This window comes from Carassius gibelio, chromosome B13, assembly GCF_023724105.1.
Source record: "Carassius gibelio isolate Cgi1373 ecotype wild population from Czech Republic chromosome B13, carGib1.2-hapl.c, whole genome shotgun sequence".
NCBI lineage: Eukaryota > Metazoa > Chordata > Actinopteri > Cypriniformes > Cyprinidae > Carassius > Carassius gibelio.
This window is the reverse complement of record NC_068408.1, coordinates 26,499,491-26,508,775: the sequence shown is the minus strand read 5'-3', so window position 1 is coordinate 26,508,775 and position 9,285 is coordinate 26,499,491.

The following is a 9,285-nucleotide window of genomic DNA, read 5'->3' as shown; positions in this document are numbered from 1 at the left end:
AAGCGCTTTCCGCACAACCTTTCCTTTACAGCACTTTAGTCAACATATGCCGCTTTCTACAGACACACTCCTGCCAGATCCTTGAGCAATGCCAAGTGTGCAGACTTCAAAATGAGTTCAATCACAGTAAACACCTTTTATACAGACCCAGTTTACAGAGTTCTCATTAGCTGGCTCTACATATACATAATCAGTGCAAAACCTCACAGATTCACATAGTTGAATTGAAAACAACTCTGGAATGTCTAGCTTTGAATGTTATTTTATCACCTACAATGGATTTTAATATTGTTGTAATTTATAACCCACCTTCATATAACACTGCTTTTTATGATGAATTAAGTCTTGTTGCTAAACAACTTGATTCTTATAGAGAAACTGTATGGTATGGTGATTTTAATATTAATTGGTCGGGAAAAAGTGGTAAACAAATTAAAAACAATGACAAAATTTAATTATCTACAAATGATTAAAGGGCCCACTAGGATAACAAGGCAGACCAAGACCCTGATTGATATGGCGTTTACCAATAAACCAGAACATAAAACAAGGTGTCACGGTTTACGCTGCCGGAAGAAACACGGAGCCGAGGATACACGAAATAAGGCTTTTAATATATACAACTCATGGAGCACAGCGATAGACACACGTAAGTGAGTGAGTTAGTCACAAGTGAGGAGACCCGACAAAACAGAACTGAAAGGACAAGGCTTATGTACAAAAGGATAATTGGGGAAACACAGGTGGATGGCATGACTAAATTAACAGGGACATGGAACACATGAGGAATAGAATAGACACACCTAGGAACTAATCAAACACGGAAAGACAGAAACTGGGTCACGGGCAAAAACACACTAAATGAGTCCAGGTGTGACAGTACTCCCCCCTCCCGGTAGGTGCATCCTCGCACCGTAGAAACAACAGAGGGAGGCGTGGGTGGGAACTTGGGAGGAGGTTCCGGTGGAGGACGGACTCCCAGGAGGGGGCCAGCAGACAGGGACCACAGAAGGAGGAGCCAGGGAGGAGACGACGGAGGAAGGAGCCAGGGAGGAGACAGGAGCAGGAGGAGCCAGATGGTCCACCAGAGACCAGCCAGGACGGAGATCCAAGGTGGAGTCGACGGCGGGAGGAGCCATGGTGAAGGAAGGGTCGACGACACCAGGGGGCCGACAGGCAGAGACTGCACCGGTGGGTGAGGAGCCCAAGATGGAGCAGCACAGCCGCAGAGCCAGGGGGACGTCGAGGTTCCGGAGGGCCTAGGTGGAGCAGAAGGCTCAGGCGACCAAGGCGGAGGCGGGGTCCTGGCAGACCGCTGTGGAGCCGGAGCGACCGAGGATGGAGGTGGAACCAGAGGGAAGGAGGAGCCTGACAGAGCCGGAGGGATGGAAAGACGAGGTGGAACCGGAGGAGTGGAGTCCCGAGGCGGCGGATGGTCGACGACTGACCAAGGTGGAGCCGGAGGGACGAGGGAGCCCGGTGGAGCAGGTGGGATGACAGGCCACGGTGGAGACGAGGGAGCTAAGAGCCAAGGCGGAGCCGCTGGGTCGAAGGACCAAGGAGGAGTCCAGGGCTCGGAGGCTGGAGGCGGAGACAGGGCCTTAACGCGCCAAGGCGGAGCTGGAGACTGGCAGTCCAGCGGCGAACCATCGCGCCCCGATGGCACGGACTGAGGGTGAGCTGCGGGACTGACTGGCACCAGCAGGGATGACGAGGAACTGGCTGGTCTAGGAGGAGGAGAGAGGAGAAGGATGGGAGGAAGGACAGGAGGATCAGGGCTGGACGGAACCAGCGGAAGTGGAGCAGAGGGACCAGCAGGTTTGGGAGGAGGTGGGAGAGGGAGGCTGGGAGGGAATACAGGAGACACAGAAGATTCAGGGCTGGGCGGAACCGGCGGAGACACAGAAAATTCATGGCTGGGCGGAACCAGCGGAGACACAGAAGATTCAGAGCTGGGCGGAACCAGCGGAGACACAGAAGATTCAGAGCTGGGCGGAACCAGCGGAGACACAGAAGATTCAGAGCTGGGCGGAACCAGCGGAGACATAGGAAACTCAGGGCTGGGCGGAACCAGCGGAGACACAGAAGATTCAGAGCTGGGCGGAACCAGCGGAGACACAGGAAACTCAGGGCTGGGCGGAACCAGCGGAGAAACAGAAAACTCAGGGCTGGGCGGAACCAGCGGAGAAACAGAAAACTCAGGGCTGGGCGGAACCAGCGGAGAAACAGAAAATTCATGGCTGGATGGAACCAGCGGAAATGGAGCAGAGGAAATGACTGGAGGAGGTAGGAGTGGGAGACTGAGAGGGTATACAGGGGAGTCAGGGCTGGACGGAACCAGCGGGGAAACAGGGAAATTAGGGGTTACCTCCATAGACCAGTCCATCAGATCCAGAACTTGCTCCATATGACTTTCAGAGACTGCATATAGCTCACCCTCAGTCGCAGGAGTGTGGGCAGGGCTTTCCTCCACGCCCTCGATCTCCACGAGGACTCCCACGATGCACGGTGTTGCCGGCTCACACACCTGGTCAGTCGCGCTCTCGAGTTCCGGCTCCCTGTCGGTGAATGGCTCGGGCTCTGCGGCTGCGGTGGGCTCTGGCTCCGTGTAGCGAGATGGTGGCTGGCTGGTCTCTGGGTCGGGAGTGGGACTGGCGAGATCCTCAATGGGGCAGACGGTGAAAGGTGAGCCATTTCTCGCCAGAGTCCACTCCACGAATGCGGCGAAATCCTCCCGAGGACCATATTCGGGCGACAACGCTCTGCACTTGGAGTTCAGGCTGGTGTTGTAGAAGGTGCAGAGCGCGTCGTCCGGGTAGCTGGTGGCATTAGCTAATAGAAGAAATTGTCTGGTATGGTCCTCGAGAGAACGTCCTTCCTGCTTCAGCAGGAGGATGAGGAATTCGGGACGATAGAGGGGATCCATAGAAACTAAAAAAAGAAAAGACTGTGAAAAAAACGAAAGCAAACGGAGGGAAAAACACGCAGTTTTATACTTTCATTTCTTTGGTCGGGTCTTCTGTTCACGGTTTACGCTGCCGGAAGAAACACGGAGCCGAGGATACACGAAATAAGGCTTTTAATATATACAACTCATGGAGCACAGCGATAGACACACGTAAGTGAGTGAGTTAGTCACAAGTGAGGAGACCCGACAAAACAGAACTGAAAGGACAAGGCTTATGTACAAAAGGATAATTGGGGAAACACAGGTGGATGGCATGACTAAATTAACAGGGACATGGAACACATGAGGAATAGAATAGACACACCTGGGAACTAATCAAACCAAACACGGAAAGACAGAAACTGGGTCACGGGCAAAAACACACTAAATGAGTCCAGGTGTGACACAAGGACGTACAATCTGAAACCGGTCTCTCAGACCACAACATGATTCTGACAGTTAGAAAACTGACCAGCAAGCGGCTACAGTATTTTGTCAAAACTGGTTGTGATAAATTATCATTTATCATTCCTGAAGCTAAAACTGTGCAGTTCGAAAGAGAACTTAATAACTTAAATTGGGAGCAGATCATGGCTTTGTATGATGTAGATGAGTGCTGTAATTCTATGACTACAGCTATTTCAGGATTAATAGACACATTTCTAATAAAAAAAAGATGTAGTAAGAAAGACACTGTACCATGGATAAGTAATGAAATCAGAAAGCTTATGAAGAAGAGAGATCTGGCTCTAAAAAAATCATTATGCTCAAAAATGAATACTGATTTGTTAACCTACAAAAGTCTAAGAAATAAAGTGGTGTTAGAACTACGTAAAGCAAAAGTTTCATATTATACTCAACTTATAGGTAATGCTAAAGGCAATACTAATTCCATTTGGAGACACTTAAACAATCTGACTAATAAACCAAATAAACAGGGGATCAAGGAACTTAACATAAATGGAAAGAACATAAATAATAACGCCGTTATGGCTAATGAATTAAATTCATATTTTGTGCATTCAGTAGAAGAACTAATAAAAGATTTTGAATCTAAAGACTTCAATTATACAACTGGAGTGACTTCTGTAGATTCATTTCATATTACAGAGGTTCCGGAGACAAACATCTTAGAAATTATTAATAAATTGTCTAATTCCAAAACAAATGATTTATATATGATGAATAGTTTAAAAAAATATATGTAACAGTGTTAGTTAAACCTCTTACATATCTTGTCAATCTTTCTATAAGAACCTGTACATTTCCTTTAGGATGGAAAAAAGCAGTAATTGTTCCAGTATTTAAATCTGGAAGTCAGGACTCTATGTGTAACTATCGTCCCATATCTATTTTACCTATTTTATCTAAAGTTATTGAGAAAGTTGTAGCAGCACAAATGGTTGATCACTTAGAAGCCAATCAGTTCCTCCACCCACAGCAGTTTGGTTTTAGATCAGGTTATTCCACTGAAATTGCAAACTGCTGTTTTATTGAAAATGTAAAGAAATCACTGGATAGGGGTGACGTGGTGGGAGCTGTTTTCCTTGACCTTAAAAAGGCATTTGATACAATCAACCATAGTTTACTTTTAACTAAAATGTCATCTTTTAATTTTTCTACTAAGGCAGTACAGTGGTTTGCGTCTTATCTTCAGGCTAGAGTACAGTGTGTTAAAGTTGACCAGGAAAAATCCTCACTCTTGAACATCAAAAGGGGCATACCACAGGGCTCCGTACTTGGTCCTTTGTTGTTCAGTCTTTTTATTAATAACCTACCATTACACTGTTCAGGTGCCAGCTTCCAGCTTTATGAAGACGATGCTGTTCTTTATGCACCCGCTAAGTCACCAGAGTTGGCTGCTGATGTTCTCTCTGCATGTATGGCTGATGTCGGACAGTGGCTCAATCAAAATCAGTTGGTGCTAAATTTTACAAAGACAGTCTCTATGTGTTTTTCTATTAAGAAACTTGATCTAAATAAAATATTTAAAATTAACTTTCAAAATGAAAAAAATCAATCTGTAACAGAATTCACATACCTTGGATTGGTTATAGATCCTCAACTTAATTTTACTAAACATATCAAGAAAATCTCTAAAACAATACAAAGAAATCTCAACTGTTTTAAATTAATCAGACACTATATACCAAATCAGGCAGCCTTACTGTGCATGCATGCTATGGTGTTTTCACATATTTCATACTGCATGACAGTTTGGGGGCAAGCAGCTCAGTCTGCAAAAAAACACATTGGTTCACTTTACAATCGAGCAATAAAAATTATGGATAAAAAGCCAATCCGCTATCATCACTGTTACATTCTGGAGAAATATAAAATATTAAGCTTTGAAAGCTTTAGTAATTTATGTTTCCTAAAATTAATCTTCAAGTGTATTAATAATTTAGCACCTGAGCCTCTTAGTAAATTTATTAAAATACAGAACAACCAAAGAGTTACTAGAACTAGTACAAATCATAACTGTACAATACCATACTGTAGGACAAGCTTTGCACAGACTGCCTTTTCTGTTAAGAGCTGTAGGCTATGGAATGCATTACCATCTGATATTTAGGCCATATCTGACTTCAAAAAGTTCACTTCCAGGATTAAGCTGTGGCTAAAGACAAATCAAAAGTGTATACATTTTTAATTGTCGTTATAATTGTGTATGATTATGTATGTATGTATGTGTGTATGTGTATATGTGTATATCTATATATACATAGTTTTGTAGTATTTCTTGTTTTTATGTATGTATTTGTTTTATGATGTTCTTAGAAATGCCCAACCAGGGACAGGAGTTGAAAATTAGCACTAGCTATAATCTCTATATGCTGCACATCAGTTACAGGCTTTGTATTGTAGCTATGTTTGCTTGTATGGTCCCTGTTAAATAAACTTTAAATAAAACAAATAATAAAAACAGTTCGGCTATACACAACTTCTTACTCTTTCACTGCAAAAAATGTATATTTTCTAAGTGAAATATACATTTTATTTTGACTATATATAAAATTATATAATATAAATATATTATCCTGAGATGAAACATTTATTTTGTATTAATTATGTAGCTTGTGTTAAGATGCAATATAATTTTGACACCGATTATTAAAGGGGTCATATGATGTTGCTAAAAACAACAGAATTTTGTGTATTTGGTTTAATGAAATGTGTTAATGCGGTTGAAGATTCGAAAAAACATTCTTTTCCACTTAATGTACATTTCCCGTCTATTCCCAGCCTTTCTGAAAAGCATTGTTTTTTACTAAGCTCATTGGTCTGAAAAGCGAGGTGTGCTCTGATTTGCCAGCTATCCAGTGCGTTGTGAATGGCCAAATGCTTAAAGCGCCTGATGGAAATGTTACGCCCCACAACATTAGAGCCCTGCATTTCAGCCGAATTTTCTACGGCCCTTGGGCCGAGCTTCAGGCCAATTTTCAAATCATAGTTGAGACCCAGGCCGGGCATTGGTCCTGTTTTAGACTTCTCCTTATTCATACATTTTAAACATCTATCAATTAGTGATGAAAAAATTACCATGCTGGTGAAACAACATGAGACCATGCTACCTCGTCTGTCAAGACCAGCTCAAAAGTGTTTAGTGTCCCGCAGCAGCAGCATGTATATATGGTGCGTGCCATCGGCATAGTTCGCTATAGGAAATGCATTCATTGCAACTACTTTGTGTCTGGCAGAGCACAGTTAACCAGTTACTGCACTCCAGAATGCTTATTGATACCTGACAGAACAAAAAGGACCTGAAGGATGAAGCCACTGCTCTTTATCGGATCTGATAATACCCAACTCCTGACACCAACCCAGCCCATATGCAAAGACCCAGTAGGGGGATCCACTGCTGTCTGCACACAACTTGGATGGTATCTCCAGGGCCTGATGAGTCCTATGCAGACCTCAAAAGGTAAGCAGCAGTGTCTCGATGTCATGACAGTTCCAGCCCGTTGTAACAATTAGTCTAGAATTCATACGCAGACTAATTGCCACAGGATTTATATTAGGGAAGGAACCACAGGCTATGGTCTGTGTTAGTTCAAATACTCAAAAAGACAAGAAATAGATGCAGAAGTGAGTATTATTCCAAAAGAAAGAGGTAAAGAATACATATGATCATCAATACATGATAGGAAATCACACATATAATAACCAGAGTCATAGGTTTGGGGATGCTGTTTTTTTTCAAGGGATGCTGTTCTTTGTAGTTTTGCGGCAGGCTGGCACGGGATCCAGAGAGGGCTAAAGCGTACTGCACTGAGATCCAGAAGTTAGAGGTAGCTGGTTATGTTGCCAAGATAACTCCAGGAGAAGCTGACAAGAGTTCAGAGTCTTGGTACATTCCGCATCACGTAGTACATCATAACAGTAAAGACAGCATAGTCTTTAACTGTTCCTTCCAACATCAAGGACAGTCTTTTAATAGTCATCTGCTGCCTGGACCAACTTTGAGACCATCCTAACTTGGTGTCCTCCTGAGATTCCGCCAGCACGCTGTTGCTATTAACTACATAAAAGGCATGTTTCACCAGGTACACCTGCTAGAGAGGATCCAGTGCACCTTATATCTCAAAATTTGATTGATGAGGGTCATAAAAGCCATCTGTTCTGGACACCTGTTTGTACCAGTGACCTAAATATGAACTTATGAACCTAAGAAGGAATTTCGCTGAGGGCGGGGAACATGTGTTGGGCTCTATGTGCTTTTATTAAACTGTGGAAAGGGTGAAATCATGAAAATGGTATAAGGGAAAGTTTTTATTAAGGTTTTAAGTACACAGTGTATTTCAAGAAAAAGGTTATAAACACATACGAAATGGAAACAATGTAATGATCGTTTTCGTAGTTGGAAAAGTGTAAAACGTTGTTAAAGTTGTAACAAATGAAATAAAAAGAAAACTAGGTTACTGGTTATTTATCTAAAACAACTAAACGAGTCAAAAACTATCAGATATGTTTTCGTTAAGCAACACGTGAAAAAGATGTGAGAGCTTGTAGCATTACAATTTAAACTTTTAAGGTTTGTTACCAGCTAGAAAAGAAAGAAAACTAGATTACAGAGTTTTATAGGATGTGTACCTTACCTCAAACTGAAAAAAGAAACGAATGTAAAGTAAGGATACAAACCAGAAAACTTGCCGTTTTGTCAAGATGTTAGAAAAAGTTAAAACAAAAGAAAAAAGAGGTAGGCATTACGCTGATTTAAAATAGAATCTATCAGGCAAGATACTTGTCAAATCTATGTTGTACTTTACCACTAACTACAACTTTAAAAATCGAAACTGTTACTGACAGAGAGTTAAACGAAAGAAAAAAAGATCTCACAGCAAAGTGTTTAGGCATCTCCTTTGAGTCATCCTGACAGCACCGCAGACACACTCAGAATGAGGCTCGGGAAAGCTCCGGAAATAAACCACGCCTACAGCGCTAGAGACTGCCCCGCTGTAGGCGTGATAGCAACATCAAATTGGGTGTAACAAGTGTTTAAAAAGAGGATTTTGTTGAAGCTAATTTATCCGTACCTAGTTGTAAAATATGAAAGGTGTTTTTTGTGAATTGGAAAAATTGTTGAGCTATTCGGTAACAATGGCTACGACATCATCACCTAAAACTCCTGAGAAGAGTGTTGAGTTAGCTATGGAACAGATAATGCTGGCCCCGAGGAAGATAAAACATGTTCCGTGTCTGGCCAATTTCCTCCACGAACCTTTGGACAATGTTAAGCGTGAGTTTCATCTGTCCGGTAATCGTATTTGCAGTTACGATTTTGACAAGAGCAACCGCGAGGTCAGACTGAGTACCGTGGACAGTGATGACAGGGTCACATACGACACGAGCGAGGACCCTGATCTGTCCTGATTAAATTTTTGTTTCAGTGGAAAGACGTGCCTGCGTTAGAGGAGATATTTGGAAAGATAGACAAAATGTTTAAGTGGTGCGAGGAGTTTGACAGATACAACAACATAAAAGTGAAACTGTTTCACCCTGAATGGTGTGTGGCCAGCCGGAGAGGGGTTCATGTGGCCCCGCCTACCATCTATAATCATTAAATACGCACGTCAGGGGCCTCTTTGGAAATAGACTTCGAGCGACATCACCACCACCAACATGACTCAAGAAAATACTTTGCCAGCTCCACACTTTGTATGCGATGACAACGCATCCGCACCATGGTCAGCGACGGAAAATGACGCCTGGCTGAACAAATTCTCAGATACCATAACCTCGCCTTCCTCGCAAAGTACAATCTGCCACCTCCCCACGCTGGTCCATCTGACACAGCAAATTCTGAAAACGTCTCGGACACCGTTGATGGTTGCATC